The following is a 20056-nucleotide window of genomic DNA, read 5'->3' as shown; positions in this document are numbered from 1 at the left end:
GCACTGGCCAAGGCCAACTGGGAAGCTAGGGCCGATGCCTGCCCCTCACGGCAGCCACCATGAAGGTCCTTCTGCTCCGAAGGCCTGAGTGGGCCCTATTCCTTTATTTATGGGCTGTGTGAGCAATTTGCTCCTTGCTGGCCGGCTGGCTGGGTGTGTGATGCGGGGATTACTCACGCCCCAGTTGTGGTCCGGCCTCTGCAGGCTGCGGGGTAATGAGTGAGGTAATTAAGTGTAAAAGACAGGAGCGGGCAGGGGAGGGCTGAGGGGGGCGAGCAGTCACTGGTTCTTTTCAGGAGCAGGGGAGTGAGATAATGTAGGATAATAGCTCCGCCAGGCTCTGCCCAGGCAGCCCGGCCTGTGTGAGAGGTGCCCCCCAAATGGCCAAGACAATTCAGCTTTTTCAGGGAAAGTTTGGAGGGGGGTTACTTGGGCAGGGCCCGGCTCCTGGGGACAGCTGTGTGGAAATGACCTTGGTCCTGTCCTGTGTTGGCTGAGAATAGGGAGGTGGCACCTTTGGTTGGGGACGAGGAGGCTGAGAAGAAGTGGCTAGGTCCAGGGAAGTAGATGAGGCAAGAGGAAGGGGCCACATGGGATTGGAAGCCGGAGCTGTTTTTCGGAAGAGAAGAGATGGGTTGAGAGCAGTGGGGGAGGTTGCCGGTGGCTCCAGAGTCTACCTCGCTGGGTGGGAACTGTGGCTTGGTCATTGGCTAGCTGTGTGACATCAGCCTAGTTAGCTCCCTCTCTGGGCCTCAGGGCTCTCATCTGGAAAGTGGAGCTGTCCAACCAGTTCCTACCTCACAGTCTGGAGGCTTGGCAAGATGATGCATAGCACCTGGCACACGGTGAGTGCTTCATAGGTGCTTGAGACAGTCAAGTCCACAACCAGGTGGCATGGGTCATTCATTCATTTATTGAACACATATGTATTGAGTGCCTAACTTAGTCTAATAGGTCCCGGTGCTGGGAAAATAGCAGTGAATAGAACAGAGTTCCTTTCCTCTTGGAGCTGATGTTCTAAGAGGGGAGCTAGACCATTAATCATTAAACACATAAACATGTAAGGTCACACCAATGATCCCACTTCTCAAAATTTATTCTAGGGATGTGTTTGGATACATGTGAAATGAATACATTCAGGGTTATTTATTGCAGTCTTGTTTGGCCTAACAAAATCTCAGATGCAGTCTACACATCTATTATAGATGAACTGATTAAATAAAGTATAGAATAGCCAAAGGAATACTATATGGCCACCAAAAGGGTGAGGTCGCTTTTTATGTACTGATACAGAAAGCTCTCTAAGATGTATTGATGAATAAAAAAAAGGGAGGTGAGAAATACTTTGTGTAAAATAGATAGAAATAAAAAAATACTATGTATAAGCTTATGTATATAAGAAACTAATCATACTTGTTACCTGTGGATGGGAGCAGGATTGGAATGAGAGCCAGGGGTGGGAGGGAGATTTTTCACTACATGTTTTCTATAGTTTTAATTTTTGTACCAAGTGAATGTATTACTAGTTCAAAATTTTAAAACAAATTCAGCTTTTTCTTTCCTCCTTCCGTCTCCCAATATTTGTTGGAGGTGGCGGGTGGGGTGTGGGACCAAGCAGAGAAGGCAGCTGAGTGAGGATAGGTCAGAGAAGGGAATTACAAATAGGGAAATGGGAAAGGCTAGCATGAGCCATGTGGTGTTGGAATGGAGTTGGAGGGATCAGTGTACACTCATGGCTTTTGACATATATAGATAGATAAGCACTAATACCCATGTAGCAATGAGTACTTCTAGCACCAGATCTTGGTTTCTAAATGTAGCATCTTCCACTGAAAGGAACCAGGGGTTCTTTGGAGAATGACTCATTTGAAGGCTGGGACAGAGAAAGTACACAGTGAGCCTGGAGCCTCTACTTGTGCTATAAAATAAGTAGAAGTGCTCAAGTAATGCTGGGGACATGTCAAAAGAGCCTAGGAGCTGCTGGCCAAATCTGGGACAATCTGAGCATCAAAATAAATGATGACAGTAACAGATTACAATGCATTGAATAAAAACAGGACTCCATGAATCTACACTGATATCATTCATACACATATATATATGTGTGTGTGTATATACATACACATACATACATACATACATAGCATGTGTGGAGGAAGAGAAAACTCTTTCTTACAGTAAAATGTCCAATAATATATGTAGAAGGAAGGATGGAAATATTATGGTAATATTTGATTCTGGCAAGAATCCTTATTGGATGTAAAAAGAAAACCATTATGTTAAAAGTTGTTGGGGACAGGATATTTACATAGTCTTTAAGTATCTCCCCCCAAGATAATGTATTAATTACAAGGGGAAGAAGAATAAATTTATAGTGGAGAAACAAGGCAAATACTCCCTTAATCAAGTGATCAAAGGTAACATTGTTACTGAACTCACGTTCAGCTGCTTGTGGCTCAAGACTCCAATACTGAGAGAAAAGTGATGGGTAAAAGGAAAGATATCTTTTTTGAGGAAGCTGGCAATCCTGGGGGAGAAGGTGGACTCGTGTCCCAAAGAACCAACTCCTGGTTGCTGATTGGGGGAAAGAACTTTAAAGGGAAGCTTCAGGGGTACACAGGCGGTGGTGGTGGGGTTATGTACACAACAGCTCACTCAGCTCTGACAATTATCTTGAAATTTGTCATGCAAGGGTCTGATCAGCATCATCCTGATTGTTTTAAGTACAGTGAATCTTCAGCTCCAGAGTCAGTTTGTTCCCATTTCCTTGAGGCCATTTCTTGGAGTTGTGCAAGACAGAGCAGCTTACGTCATGGCTATAGTCTGGTCATCATGTAGTTAACTTCTTCCATCTGGTGAGGGCTTCCATATCTGTAAAACAGCTCAAAGGATATGGCTCAGAATATTATCTATAGCCCTTGAGGAAGAACTAAAAGTAACTAAAAGTCCTTCACTTTGTTTAATGGGTGAATTACTATTATTTTGTCTTGTTTGACCATTTTCCTTTGCTTCTTCACTTTCTCATTTCTCTGATTAAATTAATTCTTAGGCTAAAATTTTTCCACAGACAAGAGGCAGGCGGAGAAATGGGGCGGGGGTTGCTGTCTGTTCTGGGAAGGTCCCATAGGGTCCTGCTGCTCCATTACAGCATCATTTGTTATGGGACAAATTGGTAGGATGCACAAAGAGTGCAAAATCACTTCTGGGATGTTCTTGCGAAAGATGCAAAACCTAAATCTAATCACAAGGAGCCATCGGATAAACTCCAATTGAGGAACATTCTACAAAATAGGTGGCCCCGTAATCTTGGTAAGTGTCAAGATAATAAGAGGCAAGGAAAAACTGAGGGACTCTTCCAGATGAAAGGACACGAAAGAGATATGACAACAAAATACAATAAGTACTTCTAGATGGATCTTTTTGTTTTATTGTAACAGATTATTATTGGGACAAAAAAAAAAAACACTAAAAAAAGCAAGTGTGTTTAACTGCCAACATTTGGAAATTCTGGGTAAAGGATGTATGGGAATTCTTTGTACAATATTTCCAACTCTTCCCTAAGTTTAAAGTTATTTTAAAATAGAACGTTTTTTAAAAAAGTCATTCAGATGAGATGGAAACCATACAATGTCAAGTCGTGATTAGTGATATACAGAAAAATGAAGTAGGCAGGGAATGGCACTGTAGGGTTGATGCAATTCTAGATGGTGTGGTCAAGCAGGCCTCTCTGGGAAGGGACTTTTTAGCAAAGACATGGGTGAAGGGAGAGAGGGAGCCCTGTGGATATGGGGGGACCACGTTCCAAGCTGAAGAACCCACCAGAGAAGAAGCACAGAATGGAGCCATCTTGGTGTGTGTATTAGTTCCTATTACCATGTAACAAATGACCACAAACTTAGTGGCTTAAAACAGCACCCATGTAGCTTGCAGTTCTGTAAGTCAGAAGTCTGGCACAGTCAGCTGTGCCATATAACATAACCTAATCACCGGAGTAAACCCCATCGTACTCACGGTCCAGAGGATTCTGCTGGACACGCACACCTGGGAGCCTGGAAATCTTGGGCACCATCTTAGAATTCTTCCTACCGTGGTAGGGGTTTGAGAATCAAGGAAGCCAGTGGGGCCAAAGAGTAAGCCAGGGGCGGGGGAGCAGAGGTAGGAGAGAGCAGAGTATCTCAGGTGGAGAGATACATAAAGCCCAATGGAAGACTGAGGTCCAGAAAGTGACCTTGTGCATTTTTGCTCCTGAGTAAGGGGGAGTTTGTGCCAGTTCCCCATTGACTCACTTGAAACAAAGAGCAACCCTGGAGTAGGATTCAATAGATGATTTCAGTCATACATATACATACATATGTTTTCATATTCTTTTTCACTATAGATTACTATAAGATATTGAATATAGTTTCCTGTGCTGTACAGAAGAAATTTGGTCTTTTAAATCTACTTTATATATAGTAGTTAGTATTTGCAAATCTCAAACTCCTAGTTTATCCCTTCCCACCCTCTTCCACCTGGTAACCATAAGTTTGTTACTATGTCTGTGAGTCTGTTTCTGTTTTGTGGGTAAGTTCATTAGTGTCTTCCTTTTTTTTTTTTTTTTCAGATTCCACATATGAGTGATATCATATGGTATTTTTCTTTCTCTTTCTGGATTACTTTACTTAGTATGACAATCTCCAGATTCATCCATGTTGCTGCAAATGGTATTATTTTATGCTTTTTAATGGCTGAATAGTATTCCATTGAACTTCCTGGGCTCAGAGGTACTTTATGCACACACACACACACACTTGAAAATGGATATAAACACTTTACTTCTCCCCTTTTTACAAGAGGAGCTGATCTACCTGCTTTCTTCCCCTTGGCAACGTGTCTTAGAGACTCTTCTGATGAGCTCATATGGAGCTACCCATTCTTTTGTACAGCAGCTGGGCTGTCTGTCATTTGGATGAACACTGTTTATGAACTACCTCTGCCTGCAACCTGACCACTTATTCTCCCAACACCCTGAACACTCTTGGCCTCTCCCTGGGCCCTGCAAGGGTCACTGAAGCTCTAGTTCAGCCCACTTCTTCCACTCAGATGATGAGTGCAGGATCTGTTTGCCCAGTGGCTGCCCAACAAGATTGAGTTACACTACCCAGAAGTGTGTAAGAGTCATACACACAAGGGTTAAGACCCCAGCCCCGGGGGGCAAATGTCCAAAGAAAGTCAGAAGACAGGGCAGAGGGAGACAAGTTTAACAGGGGCCCAAGGGCAGGGGGCTGAGGGTTCAGTCCTGCCAATCTAAACACGGTTGCCGCCTCTTCTGTACACACATCCAAGTTTCTCTACAATGTCTCCAGGAATGGGATTGCTGGGTTGTAGAGGAAGTGCAAAATAATACCACGTTTTCTCCAAAATTATTATACAAATTGACCCCCCTAAAACCAGTGTCAAGAAGTTCTCCTTATCCATGTAAGTGATCATATTTGCATTTGTCCAGCTTTTTAAGTTTTGCCAATCTCGTGGACGTGAAATGAGCTTTTAACTTGGATTTCACTAATGACTGAGAGATTGAGCATCTTTTCATATGCTTATTGGCTGTTCATGTTTTCTGTTTTCTATGTTCAAATCTTCAGCCTGTTTTTCTTTTTGATTGTTTGTCTTACTGATTTGTAGGAACTCTGTATGTTTTGGATACTAACCTTTGTCAGATTGTTATAAACATTTCCCAGTTTGTGGCTTATCTTTTCAGTTTTTTATGGTGAACTTTGTTCAAAGTCTTAATTCAAATATAGATTAGTTTATTAATAGTTGTCTTTCATGGTTGAGACTTTTTGCTTCTTGTTTAAGAAATCTTCTCCAACCCAGATCCATCCCAATCTTTCCACATGCATATGTACATGTATTAAAAATGAAACATACTGGGGGGAGGATATAATTTAGTGGTAGAATGCATGCCTAACATGCACGAAGTCCTGGGTTCAATCCCCAGTACCTCCCCTACAAAACAAACAAACAAAAAAGTGAAACATACTGTATGTTCTTTTTTGCAGTGAGTTTTCTACTTAACAATATAGTGTGAACATTTTTCCATGTCTAAAATTCTACAGCATCATTGGTAAATGGTTGCGTAGTTTCAATTGTATGGAATATACTATTTACTGAATCCCCTATGGATGAACATCTATGTTGTTTTCAACTTTATCAGCCATTACCATCAATGTTGCCAAAAACATCCGGAGCTACTGTGGTCCACATCCCTGGTGATTTCTTGTAGATAAAGTCCTAGGAGAGAAATTGCCCATCCAATTAGAGATTTCTGAGCCATTGTACCAAATTTGCCAGAGGTCTCACTTTTGATTCCTTTCCCAGAAACAGTATGACATTGTATTAAATTGCCCTTCCCAAGAGTCTTGAATGGGCAAAGTAGATGGATGGCACTGGGTAGGGGGTCCTGGAGACTGTGTTTGGGGCAGGCATGTTCAGTTGCATGCATGGAGACCGTCACTCTGGCAGATGAAGATTTTATCCACCTCTTCCTTCTCACCCCATCCCCCAAGGAGGATGACTTATTAGGTGGTGTTGCCTGAAAAGAGCAAAGAAGTGCCCAGTGAGACCAGCTCCGGTGATGATTCTCTGCTAATTGCATTTGAATGGTGTAAGTTACTGCCTCAGTAAGACCCTCTGTGCATTGAGGACTGGAAAGGGTGTTATTTACGTGCCACTGGGGCAGGGCAAGCAAACTTCTCATGAAATGTTTGTCCAGTGAACTGAGTTTAAAAAGTCCCCCAGAGAGCTCTCAGCTTGAGAACTTGAAAACCTTAGATCTGGACTCCCATCTAGCTGGGGGTATCAAACTTCTCATACTTAAGCATTTAATTGAGCAAATATCAACATCTATCTTTTTTAAAAAAATAGTAATTGATACTAATTTTCATTTATGGCGGTGGTATAAAGTTTTCCATTAGTGTGAATTGGATTTATTTTTTAAAATAGGGCAATTTAAATAAAAATAGTAAGCAAATTTTATAAAATACAGGCAGAGTGCAAATGGGAGTTGGTGGGAGTTATATGAGAATGTTGAAACTTTGAGAAACGCTGACTTACTGGAAAACCTTTCCTCTGAAGAAGTCTAAGACATGGCAGGGTTAGGTCAGGGAAAAACAGCCTCTGGACTCAAAGGAGGGCTCTGGAAGGCTCCAGAAGTCAGAAGTTGGGCAATCGGGAGGGGCGAGCCATTCTTTATGTTTTTTTTTTTTTTTAGTTGAAGTATAGTCAGTTTACAATGTGTCAGTTTCTGGTGCACAGTATAATGTTTCCATCTATATATATATATTCCTTTTCATATTCTTTTTCATTATAGGTTGCTACAAGATATTGAATATAGTTCCCTGTGTTATACAGTAGAAACTTGTTTATCTATTTTATATATAGTAGTTAGTATCTGCAAATCTAAAACTCCAAATTTGTCCCTTCCCATTCCCTTTTGCCCCTGGTAACCGTAGGTTTGTTTTCTATGTCTGTGAATCTGTTTCTGTTTTGTAAATAAGCTCATTTGTATCTTTTTTTCTTCTTAGATTCTACATATAAATGATACCATATTTAGGGACTAAAAAGCGTTTTCTCTTTATGCCACTTAACACTTGTAGCAACTTTGTGAAGTTTCAGGCAATAAGGAGGTTACCCCATCTCTTTACAGAGGGAATGAGGACCAGGACACCCACAGCCTTTTCATGATAACAGTCATAACAACAACCATTAGCATTTATTGACCACCTGCTGTGTGCTGGTTCTCTGCTAAGCAGCCTTGGCTGTGTCCATGAAGGCTTCACACTAACCTTATGGCGTGGGATCTGTCACCTCCCAGAAAGTGTCGAGGGAGAAGTTATCAATTCATGGTGCCTGCTCTTGTCAAAACTTGAATTCCAATAAGGGAAAGAGAGACAGAAAATAACCATGGAAAGACATAAATGAATGAGATGATTTCACATAATGATAAATGCTATGAAGAAAACCAGCAGGGCAATATGATGTGGTCTCTGGAGGTAGGGAAGGGATTACTCCATATGAGGCCATCAGGGGTGGCTTCTCTGAGGAGGTGACATTAGGAGTGGAGTCAGTAATGTACTGGATTTGAACCGGGGTCATTCTAGAGCCTTTCTTGTGACCCCAAACCTATGCCTCCTCTGGCTCATGTGGATCACAGAATGCTTCTGCCAGAGACACCTAGCTCCCTTGTTAAGAGTCCTGGAGTTGTGGCTGATGGATGGGAGTGTCTAGGACCTAGGAATGGAAGGATGATAAGATACCTGAGTCAGAAGAGGTCATACCCATGGGGCTTCCCTGTCCAGTTCCAGGGGCTCTGTGTTCTCAGCCTCAGAGGGCTTGTACAGCACCTGGAAGTCTCTCTAGGTGATCCCTCTGGCCAGAGGGGGAACCAAGTCCTAAAGAGGAGATGGGCCATGCCAAGAGCTGAGGCTTAAAGTTGTGCCAGTGACGGGCTCAGGGGTGCCCAGCTTGGGGCCAAGCAGCTGCCTTGCACCCTGCTGAGGGGCTCATAGCAAGAGAAATAGGTGCCTATTTCTAATTCACACAAAGGAATGCTGTGGGCCAGTGGCGGGCCTCAGCCTGGTGGGTGATGATGGTAGAGATTAGCTCCCATGTCGCCTGCACCTCTCTCGCCTGCTTCCAGGCTTTGTCCCTGCTGGCTGGGAGGGCAGCAGGCGGAGCACCATCACTGTTTGAAGACTGCAGCCCTCCTTGATGGTGGCGAGGGGGGAGGGGGGCCTTCACAGGCCTATCATGGGCCTTCAGGGGCAGTGAAGAGGAAGGGCTGGGACTCCCTGGGGTTTTTGTGGAGCTGACAGGCTAAGGAGTGGGCAGGGCCTGGGGCAGGGGTGGCCCAGAAAGGCCTTATCTCCTCTGGGCCAGGGTCTGCTCATGTTCCCAGCCTGCACTATGGGCTGGAGCTGCTAGCCTGCGACTGGGGACCGCAGCAAATTTGCATTTATATTGGAGACTTCTGTTTCCAGGGCCTGGGTGTGGGTGGGGGAGGGTGGCCACCGTGGTCAGCTGAGCAGGAGGCAGGAGAGGAGGGGCTTCCAGCCCCGTCCTGCCAGGAGCACAGGAAGTGGCCGGTGGGCTGGGCCTCCCTGGCTGAGGAACAGTGGCACAGAAGGTTCTCTGGGCACAAGGCCGGCCCTGACAGCCTGCCGGTCCACCCTCCCAGCCGCTTGCCAACATCGGCTGGGAGTTGGCTCTGCCCCGTGGGCCTGGGAGAAAGGTCAGAGGCCTGTGCCAGCAAGGGACCCAGTGAGGCAGAAGCACTCCTGGGACAGAGTGCAACTGTGCATCGTATTGTCCCACCCTCTTCTCAACCTGTGAAGTGGTTTCAGCCAAGAAAAACCAGGGCTCAAAGGCGCTGAGCAATGAGTGCGGGGTGCTCTGGCTCGTAATCTAGTGCCCCAGGAAGCTGCCTCTTAGTAACACGTTGGGTGCTCGTGTGCTCTGGGAGATACACAAAGTGCTCTGTGACTTTGGGGGCAGAGAGGAGTTGACACTCCTGTTGTATTTGATTTCTGGAGAGTCAAAGGAGCTCATCACAGACTCATGACACCCTTAGTTTTGTGATGGCTCAGGAGTCAGGTTTCATTTTATGGAGAAGTCCATGGTCATAACCATGTTCAGACCAGGCTGACTGCTGCCTCTGGGGAATCCACCTTCTCCTCATGAGATTTTATAATGCAGAAGGAAGGAAAGAAAGGAGAGAAGGAAGGAGGAAGGGAGGCAGGAAGAGAGGGAAGCATGGAAGGAAGGAGTAGAAGGAAAGAAGGAAGAATGGAAGGAGGGATGGGCGGAAATCAGGAGGGAGGGAAGGGAAAGAGAGGAGGCGAGAAGAGAGGACAAGTCAAGGCCAGAGGGCCTGGGGAGAGCTGGCCCCCGCCCTGGCAGTACGCTGGTTGCCCTTATGGACCCAGAGCGGTTGGGAGTCCCCACCTGGCTGTTGTAGGGAGTGGTGCTCCCCTCCCCATCCTCCTGCTTCTCCTACTGCAGCTGAGGCCCCCCGTGGCTGGCTGAGCCCTGATTCAGACTGGGGAGCAGTGACTGCCTGGTGGGTGCTCCAGGGAGCAGAGGTCAGGGCTCCATTGTGATCTTGGGGCTCAGCTCTGCTTGACCCAGGCTTTATCTTTATCCCTTCGTGCTTTGCTGCCTCTCGAGGAGGGCTCTGCCTTGCTCTTTGGTCTCTCTTCACTCCCTCCCTCCTCCATCCCTCCAGACGGAGGTCTTGGCCCCCTTCCCCCAGCCTGTGACTGTGGGCTCGCAGCTGACAAACCTCCTGGTCCTGGCTCTCCATCCAGCAGCACGAGCCCTCCCTGTCTGTCACCAAACAGTCAGGATGGCCTGTTCCACCTGCCAGGCTGGCTATTGCCCAGCTTAGTCTTGGGAAATGAGGACCAGCTCTGACAACTCACTGTCTCGGTTCAAATCCTGGCTGTGCCTCTTCCTAGCTGTGTGGCCTTGGGCAAGACCCTTTGCTTCTCTGAGCCTCTGGCTCCTCATCAATAAATGAACATAATGCTAGGACCTTCCTCTTGGATGGCTGTGTGGATTATATAAGATCGTGCATGGAAAGTGCTTGGCTTGGTGTCTGGCATCTAGTAAGCACCCAATATCTGTTAGCTCTTATTATCCAAACTTGATCTTTCAGCCTAGTGGGGATGTCAGGTTCCAGGGACCTGTCCCTGTGCCTCCTCCATTAACCTTTTATGCCTAGTGTTACATGATATGACTGTTTCAACACATATAAGATTAAATCCTGCTACTATTATACTACTGCCATTCTCCCAGCTAACATTTAATGAGTGCTTATGATGAGCTATGCATTGTTCAAGCATTTAAAAATATAACTCCAAATTCCCTGACAATCCTCTTGTCAAGAGGTGGGGGTCTATGTTCCCTCCTGTGATTGTTTCTGGAAATAAAGTGTGGCATAAATGATACTGTGTGACTTCTGAGGCTAAGTTAGATGTGGCTGTACCCCTTGTGCTTGGGTTTCAGAGGACACTCATTCTTGGAACCCAGCCGCCATGCCGCGAGGAAGCCCAGGACACAAGAAGAGGCCACACATAGGTGTTCTGGCCAATAGCCTCAGCTGAGCTAGGCTTGGCTGCCAGACATGTAAGGGAAGACACATCCAGATGATTCTGGTGCCCAGCCTTTAACTTTTTCCAGCTGAGGCCCCAGATATTGTAGAATGGAAGGAAACCATCTCCAATGTGCTCTGTCTGAATTCTTGACCCATAAGAATCTGTGAGCATAAGAACCTGGTTAACAACACTGTGTTTGGGGTGGGTTGTTACTCTATGGTAAATAACCAGAATCCCGGCACCAACTCAGGAAGCGGTCATTATAGTCATCTCCATTTCTTAGATGAGGAAATTAAGACCCAAGATGCTTCAATTCAGTTGCCCAAAGTCACAGAGTCCATAGGAGCGAGGATTTGTGCTCATGAGTCAGCTTTGAAACCATGCACTGAAGAATTGTGCCCCATCCTCCAGGACCCGGTGGGCCAAAGAGGATATTGGATATCAATCTGAGGGCCTTGGGGGCTACAGGAGGGCACTGTGGTGGGATTTGTGAGATCAGAAGAGGGCACCAAGAAGCTATCTTGGGTGCCATGTGGAGTGGGGTGAGAAGGGGTTGGAGGTGGCCACCAGGATGGACAATGCCATCCTGCCATGGTCCACTGTCCTCTCTCTGCCCTGCCTCTCAGAGTTGTGAAAACCACAGTAGGAGCCCTGGTCTCAGGCCCTCACAAGCTCTGCACCTGTCAGAGCTTGGCCCAGAAATGGGCTGACCTGGGCTGTGCCTGGGGATAGGCAGAGCTGGGCAGCAGAGGCCAGGGGCTTCAGGGACTGTGTGAGCAGAAAAAAAGACCCAGGAAAGTCCTCTGCCCTGTACGCCTCGAGATGGGCCACAGCACTCCAAGATCACCTGTGCCAACTGCATCTGTTTGTTTTGGAGTTGACGATGAGTGGCAGAGATTCCCAAAGAAGAATGACTTAAAGGAGACAGTGATCTTTCTTATAATCAGTCTGGAGGCAGGCAATCCTAGGCTAGCAAGATGGCTCCCTGATCCTGGGGGACCCACGCTCCTTCTATCATATTGTGCTACATTCCTCAACACCTCATGGCCCAAAATAGCTGCTTGTTCTCCAGCCATCATGTTTATATTCCAGCCAGAGGGAAGGAGGAAGAGGCAAAGAATGTTTCCCCGCTCTTTAGGGACCTCCCCGAGAAGTTGTATGTAGTACTGTACTTACCTCCTCTTGGCCAAGATGGGGACGCATGGCCACACCTAACTGCAAGAGGCCAGGAAGTGTGGTCTCTATTCTCGTGTCCATGTGTCCAGCTATGTTTTGGGGTTTCTAATACTAAGGGAAAGGGAGATAATGGACATGGGGAAGGTCTAGCAATGCCAGCCATCCTGGCAACCTGGCAGCCAGAGTGTTTTGAAACTCAGATTGGATCATTTTTATTTCCCAGCTTAAAACCATCCTGTAGCTCCCACTTCTCCCACAATAAAGGCTAACTTCTTATCCAGCCCTCAGGGCTGCCTGATCTCAACCTGACCCACCTCTGTTGCCTCATCCTCCCCAACCCATCTCCAACACTGAACTCAAACCACGCCCACCTGCACCCTTTGTGCTCTGATTATTTGGAAAATCCATAATCAGGATGAACCACAGAGGCAGTTAGTGACTATAAGGGCTGTGGTTATGAAGCCCCTACTATGTGCCAGCTACATACACACACTTTCTTATCTTCATGTTCACAACATCCCTGTGAGGTCAGTACTATTAAGACCTTCTTTTAAATAAAGAAACAGAAATGCGCTGGGTGGAGCTGTTCTGTGATCTCCTAGCTGCACTGCTTTGCTGAAGAGAAATGACATCAATGGGCGTGGTGCTTTATAGTATGCACAACACTTTCCCTTCCATCATCTCATGCAGTCCTCACAGCTACTGTGCCCCTTTTGCAAATGAGGAAATGGAGGCTCAGAGAGGGACAGTGACTTCCTCAAAGTCACATAGCCAGGTGGTAGCCATGTCCTGATTGGAACACCAGTTTGCCTGCCCTTTGCCTCCTGGCAGCAACCCTGTGTGCCTCCCCTGGGGAGGAATGAGGAAAGACCACGCTCTACCCTTCATGGTCCTGGTGAAACTGACAGGGATTCCAAAGTCCAGCCTTCAGATGAGGAGGCTGAAGTCCCCAGAGGGAAGGAACTTGCCTGAGGTCCTACACAACATCAGGGGCACTGCTGGCAAGGGACTCAGGTCTCCTGATTTCCAGTGAAGAGATCTTGCACACTTAGTCATTCGTGCACAAATATTTATTGAGCACCTACTGTGTGCCAGGCACCATGCTAGCCTCTGGGAATCACAAAGGAAACAGACATAAATCCCTGTTCCTCATGGAGCTGACATTCTAGGGCAAAGTGGGGGAGGGGAGACCAAAGCCAACCAAATAAATCTTCAGCAGCCTGTCTTCCCTCTTTATTTCTTTCCTTCAACAAATATTTATTGAGAACTATATTTCTGTAAGACAGACACGGTCCTGACTCTCCTGGAGTGAGAGTCTAGTGGTGGAGACGGGCACTAAATGAGGAGACACATAAATAAACAAGATAAATTCAGATTGTAATAATGGCTGAGACGAAATCAAGGTTAAGTGCTAGGGAGGGAGGGGGAGGGGAGGTAGTGAGCGCTTTAGACGGTGTGCGCAGTGAAGGCTTCTCTGAGGAAGCCAGTGAGGAAGCGACTCTTGAGCTGAGACCCAGGGGTGTGAAGCAACCAAGCAGGGTGTTCCTGGTGGAGGGCATGGTGAGTGCAAATGTGCAGAGGTAGGACAGAGCTGGGGCGTGTGGTGTGGGAGGAGCTGAGAGAAAGCCAGGGTGGCTGGAGCAGGGGAGAGGGGGAGGCTGGCAGGAGGGAGGGGGCTTGAGAAGGGCCAGGGTGCCATCAAGGGGCACTGAATAGAGAGGGGATTGACTAGACCCCCATGGGGCACCGTTCAGGGAGGCCGGTCATCCCTACATCTGGGGGTTTCCCAGCCAGACCCCCGAGGGGTGGGGGCCAAGCACCTGCTGGCCTGGCACTGCCTGCCTCTGCAGAGATAAAGCCTCCCAGCCCCCTGCAGGGGAGCCCCCTGGGCAGTTCGTCCACCTGCACAGCCAGGCAGGGCCTTGTGTGCTGGCTCTGACGGGCACACCTGGTGCTCTCACTTGCCTGCTGTCTGTCCTGATTTAGGGGCTCATCCTGGCTGCTTTTGGGGCCTATTCCCTGAAGTCCACCAGCTGGAACAAGGCAAGCTGAGGAGGAGGAAGCAGGCTCTGGGAGCGGCCAGGGGAGAAAGCATGCCTCAACCCGGCAAGCCCATTGGACCGAGAAAGGAGTAGTCCTGAGCATCTTTGAAACCCCAGACCTCCCTTCTCTGGTCATCCTTCCCAGGATGGCAGAGAGCCTGGGGCTTGGGCAAGAAACAAGTTTCAAGAGCCAGTTTAGCTGTTATGCTTAGAAACTGTCTTTCCCTCTCTGGGCCTTAGTATCCTCATCTGTATAATGGAAGGGTTGACCTGGCAAAACTCATGGTGTGGACTCTAGAGCCAGGCTGTGTGAATCTTCACTCTACCATGTAGTGGCTGTTCAAACCTAGCTATATTACTTTCAGTGCCTCAGTTTACCCATCTATAAAATGGGGGTATAATAATAGCAGCTATTTCAAGAGTTGTGGGAAGATTAAGTGAGTCATGTGTCCCTGGGGCTTAGAACAGTGCTTGTACCATGGTAAGTGCTCTGTTTAACTCTGATTGTTATTATTATTCAAATCTTTAGAGAACTTTGTACTGGAAAGACTCAGGAGAGATAACTGAGTCATTTGTTTGCAAACTTTTTGGTCTTTGTTTTTAACAAGAAGCTCTGCATTGCTCAAGAGAAATTTTACTCAGAGCCCCAGCTGTTCAAGGGGCTAGAAGGAGGGGGCGCCTGCCCCACCTGCTCCCCCGTCTCTGTGTCTGCAGCCCCCAAGGGGGCTACTGGAGCATAATATGAAAACTCCTGCTTAGTCTGTCTCTCTTAGCCTACAGTCAGGGAAACTGAGACTCAGAGAGGGGCAGGGATCAGCCCAGGTCCCACAGGGAGTGGGTGGCTTAGCCTAGCCTAGAACTCAGATCTCCTAGTTTTCTCAATGCAAGACAAGGAGCAAGTGCTGGGAGAAAAGCAAGGACCAGAAGCCACTTAGGGGCCTGGGTGCATTGTGGCGTCAAGTTATTAGCATGCAAATGGAATGCAAATGGATGCAAAACAGCATGTTTTATGCTAATTTGCAGAGGCGAGAGCGACGACATTTTTGGTAATAGGGCAGCAGTCCTGGTCCCTGGGCATTGCCGAACACGCGTCCTTTTTTTCATTCTTTCTTTCATTATTATGATCGGGCCCATAAATCTTGGTTTGGCTGTGATCCTGCTCCTTCTCGCCTGCAAGCCTGGCTCTTGTCCACCCTCAAGGGCTCCTCCCCAGTCTCCTGCTCCTGCCTGGGCCCAGGGACAGGCCTGGGCAGTGGGTCAGAGAACTCGGACTCAAGAGCCACCAGTCAGCTCCAGAGGGTGAGCCAGTCCTGGAAGCTGCTTCTTGAGGAGGAGGGGGTCTTGGTGGGAGTTGGATGGGGCTTGGGGCCAGGGCCAGCCACTCCTCTGTGTCGACTGGCTTGTGGGCATCTGAGACATGCCCCTCAGATCTCCGCAAAGCTGTCCCTAACCCCAGTTTTGGCATGTCCCCTGAGGTCCCATGGCCACTGTGGCTTCCATGCAACTGTCCATTTTGGGCCAGCGAGCCTCACAGGGTGAGCCACTCACAAAGGGTAGGGCCTGGTCCTTTTCCCATCAGGATGCCTAGTACCTGGGACACAGTTTCCAGATGTGGTTGGTGTTGGAGGACTGAAGCAATATACAGAGACCTGGCTGGGTACCTGGGTCAGCTTGCAGGTTCAGAAACTACGTAGCTTGAATTCAAATCTGGACACCTCTGCTTTCTGAGAAAATAGGGGTACTCATAACTAACAGTAATTGCATTTCCACACCTACCAGGTTCCAGGTGCTTTGCTTTGTGCTTGCTGTTTACGCCCTTGTGTATCCTCTTAGGTGAGTAGTATTATGGCTCCCACTGTATGGAGGAGAGATCAAATGACTTGCCCAAGGTTACATCTTCAGAGAAATGACTAAAGAGACATTTATATTTACTGGGGATGAGCCCCTTACCAGGCAGTGGCTCTAAGCCACTCAGCAAAGCTGCAGGGAACCAGAGCTTCTACCTGCGTCATCAGCCAACCTTTTAACAGGGTTAAACTTTACCTGCACCTTGTGCTCCTAGGAAACATGGATGGTTAAGAAATTCCCCCAGCCTTGTTTTCTGCAATCCTTCTACTCTCTTGTGTTCCGGGAAATGGTTTACTGAAAGCCAAGACCTTCCCAATAAGACTTAGATCAGACTCTGTCCATCTTTCTCATGGCTCCCATAAGACTCCAGATGACTCCCTTGTTTGTGACCTTTCCCCTACAGCCTGAATCTGCTGGTAAGGCCAGACAAAGACCTTCCCCTTCCCATTCTTTGTCTCATGGTTGATTAGCTGAGATTAGAACTGTCCCATCTGAAACTTAGACACAGAGATAAACATTTCCTGTTCTGCTGATTAAGGTGACTTCCCTTGATTGTGAGACAATCTTGACTCTAAATCCCCCACCTGTAACCTGTTCTCTTCACCCTATAAAAGTCTAACCAGCCATGCCTAGACACAGTGATCTTGGTATTGTGGGTTCTCCCCCTATTGCCAGAGCTTGAATAAAATCGTCTCTCCTATTGTCCGGTGTACTTTGTCCTTGACGCTTTCCACCTAAGGCTCCAGGCCCTTTAAGGGTCCGGTGTGTGACCTTGGATCACTTCCTGGAGCATCTCTGTGCCCTGGGCTTCTCTGCCGCAGAGAATGCTCACCGGCCCTACCTCCTCGGGTTGAGATGGGAGATCACGCCAGGAAACGCTTGGCGCAAAGCCTGGCACCGAGTGAACGCTCCAGAAATGTCAACCATTGTGCGTGCAGGAGAGGCGAGCGGCGCTCTGAGACTGGACGGGACCTACCAGGAACACTCGGCGGCGGAAGTGGCAGTGGAAAGCACGTCTGGCAGCCTCTGCCCGCCCTCCCCCGCCTGGGGTGTCCTGTGTCCCTTCCCCCCTCGTCCCCCGGATCGCAAGCTGGGGCGGGGGACACATTCCCTACTCCCGCCCTTCCCGTCACCCGCCTTTGATTGTGGCGAGCAGCGACTCGCGGAGCAAATTAACTTTTTGCACACTTCATTATGCGCCGCCCCGCGTCCCCCGGGGCCGCGGCCCCGCCCCCGCCCCGCGCCGACAACTTGATTGGGCAATTAATCTTCGCGCCCCCCGCACCCCCGCCCGGCCGGGCCTTTGTGCGCCTGATCGCCGGCCGCGGGCGCTAGCCCGGCCGCCCGGTCTGCTCGCGCTGATAAGGCGCCCGCGCCGCCGGGCCCCCGCCTTTGTCAGGGCGCAGGGAGGCGCGGCCGCCGCTGCCGTCTCGCACCCCGTCAGCGCGCCCCCGCCCCATCTCGGTCCATCTGTTTGAGCTTCACAATCCTCCAGCGGCCGGGGAGGGGGGAGGGGTCTCTCTCGGGCAGGGAGCCAGCATCCCCCTCCACCCGGCCGCCCCATGTGTGAGGAGTGATCCCCCCAGCCCCCGAAACACACACACACACACACACACACACACACACACACAGCGCCCAATTAAGCAGCGCGGTAGTAATTAAGGGGGGGGTGCTAGGCACAGAAGAAGTCTAAGGATTGGGGAGGGGCCTTCCAGCAGTGTCCAAAAAGAGGGGACCCGGCCACCTATGCGGTACCCCAGGTGTGTAACGCCTGGTTCCAGGCTTGAGGGTCTACAGGCTCCAATGGCTGAGGTGGAGGGTAGGCGGGGGAGGGAGAATCCCTGGGAATTTGCCTGATAAATCCTGCCTCTGTGCATTTTTCTGGGATTTTGCCAGTAGTTGACCCAGCCTCAGAAAGACAGCGTGTGATTCCTATAATATTGAGAACCAGGATCCTAAATGGAGGGTAAATGCGGGGATATTGTAGAGGCTGATAGCAGGGTGGTTTTCAAAGGGGTTCAGAAAGTGCGCTTCACTCACTGTGTGAGGTTGTGTAAGTGTCAAGTAACAGCTCTGTGCCCAGGGGTGGTGGAGGTGATGGGCTGAATGCTGGGCACCCAGCATGCGCTGCTCACGAGTGTTGGTTCTTGGTATTTTCTGTGGTTTTCCCTGGGCAGGCACAGGGGCAGGGCTGGAATCTGATGGATGAAAGATGGTGCTGGAAACAGATCCTTGCGTTTCCCTCTGTGCCTGGGCCAGTGGCATAGAGAGTGGTGCCTGACCACTGGCACAAAACTTGCGGTCTGTGCAGAGCTTGGGACTGGTGTGTATGTTCCTTGGGAAGTGTCTGTACCAGTGTGTGAGGGGTGTGAGTTTTGTTTGGGTAGAGGATTCACAGCCTTCACTGTTTCTCACGAGAGGGGTGTAACCCAGTGTGCACAGAGTCCCTGTGTACAGGGCTGGAAAAGCAGCTTCATCCATGCGAGCCACCAGTAATGCTGACCGAACACTCAGTGTATGCGGAGTCACAGGAACACCCGGAGGTGCTAAGACAGCAAAAGCAGAGCAGAGCTGTTGGTTGCCCTCACCGACTCACAGTCTAGTTTGGGAGCTGGATGGGAAAGAAGATAAACACATAAGTCATGAGGTTCAGTGGGTGATACGAGCTGTAAATAAAAACAAAGCAGAACAACTGATTTGATGTGGAGCCCACTTGCTGGACACCCCCACCACTGCTGGGGTGCTCTATTGCCAGGGCAGTGAGGGCTCCACTTCTGGACCTAGAGACCTAGACAGCCCTGACCCGATGCAGTCTATCTCCCCACTGCCTAGGACCCAGCCTCCCCAGCCAGTTTTGTGGCCATGGGGCAGGGTCCCTGCCATGATGAGCAGGCCTCAGGCTGCTGCAGCCTCCCCCTTATTTCTGTGCAGGTGGTGGTGGTGGTTCCCTCTGATAATGACTGTCTCCAGTCTTGCATGACTGAGAGGCCTCGCAGGTTTATAGTCCAGAAGGGGCCCCGTGAGCAGGAACTGAATTAAAATGAAGAAATACAGCCCCCCCCCATTCTACCCCCTTCTCACTCTCCTCATTCCCACAGCCCCTGAGGCCATGGGTGGATAGTTTCTCAGTCTCTTTGCCTTGCTGAGCTGAGTTAGTGAGATGGATATACACCTCCTTATGGGTACTAAAGTTAGGGGACACCTAGAACCAGCAAGTGGAATAAAAGAAAGCACTGTTTTGACTCTGAACCTATACACACCAAGTTTAGATCCCTTGTCAACTCTGGTCCCTGCTTCTGATGTTCCGGCTCTAAACATCCCAGAATTCTAACATTGTAGACGCTGACTTTCTAGAATATTAACATCCTGTGCATCTTACATGAGCGTTCTGGATTTCTACTCTTGGAGAATTCTGGGTCTCCAATATTGATTTTGTTGGGGTCTACTCATTGAAGTAACAATAAAGACTATATGCAGAGTCACAAGGTACTAGTCATAATAATAGCAACTAACAATCTTTCAATCATGTTTTTATTCAACAAGTTTTTTTGGTTGGTGGTTTGAGAACCTTCTAAGTGCCAGACACTGTTCTTTGATTATACAAATAAACTTAAAAAAAAAAAACAAGTATACAAATAAATATTTTGTTAGAAGGTAAAGTGTTCAGGAGAGAGGGGTAGGGAGTGAGGGAGTGCAATTAAAATTGATGGTCAAGGTGAGATGCACTGGTAGTATTTGATTTTCTATTTGTTCTTTCGTTTATCGAGATTTGAAATCTCACTCAGTCTATAATTGTGGATTTATTTCTCCTTGCAGGTCTATCAGTTTTTGCTTTATGTATTTTGGATCTCTGCCATT

At 48.3% G+C, this 20056-nt stretch overlaps 1 long non-coding RNA gene across 4 annotated transcripts in view; it reads left to right on the top strand.

Moving 5' to 3' along the window:
* LOC106730665 overlaps positions 1 to 20056 on the top strand; it is a 71436-nt gene that overhangs the window by 33244 nt on the left and 18136 nt on the right. The window lies entirely within an intron of this gene.

The sequence above is a fragment of the Camelus ferus genome, chromosome 19, assembly GCF_009834535.1.
Source record: "Camelus ferus isolate YT-003-E chromosome 19, BCGSAC_Cfer_1.0, whole genome shotgun sequence".
NCBI classification, from domain to species: Eukaryota; Metazoa; Chordata; class Mammalia; order Artiodactyla; family Camelidae; genus Camelus; species Camelus ferus.
Note: the sequence above shows the minus strand (reverse complement) of the source record. Positions and strands in the feature narration are given on the sequence as shown.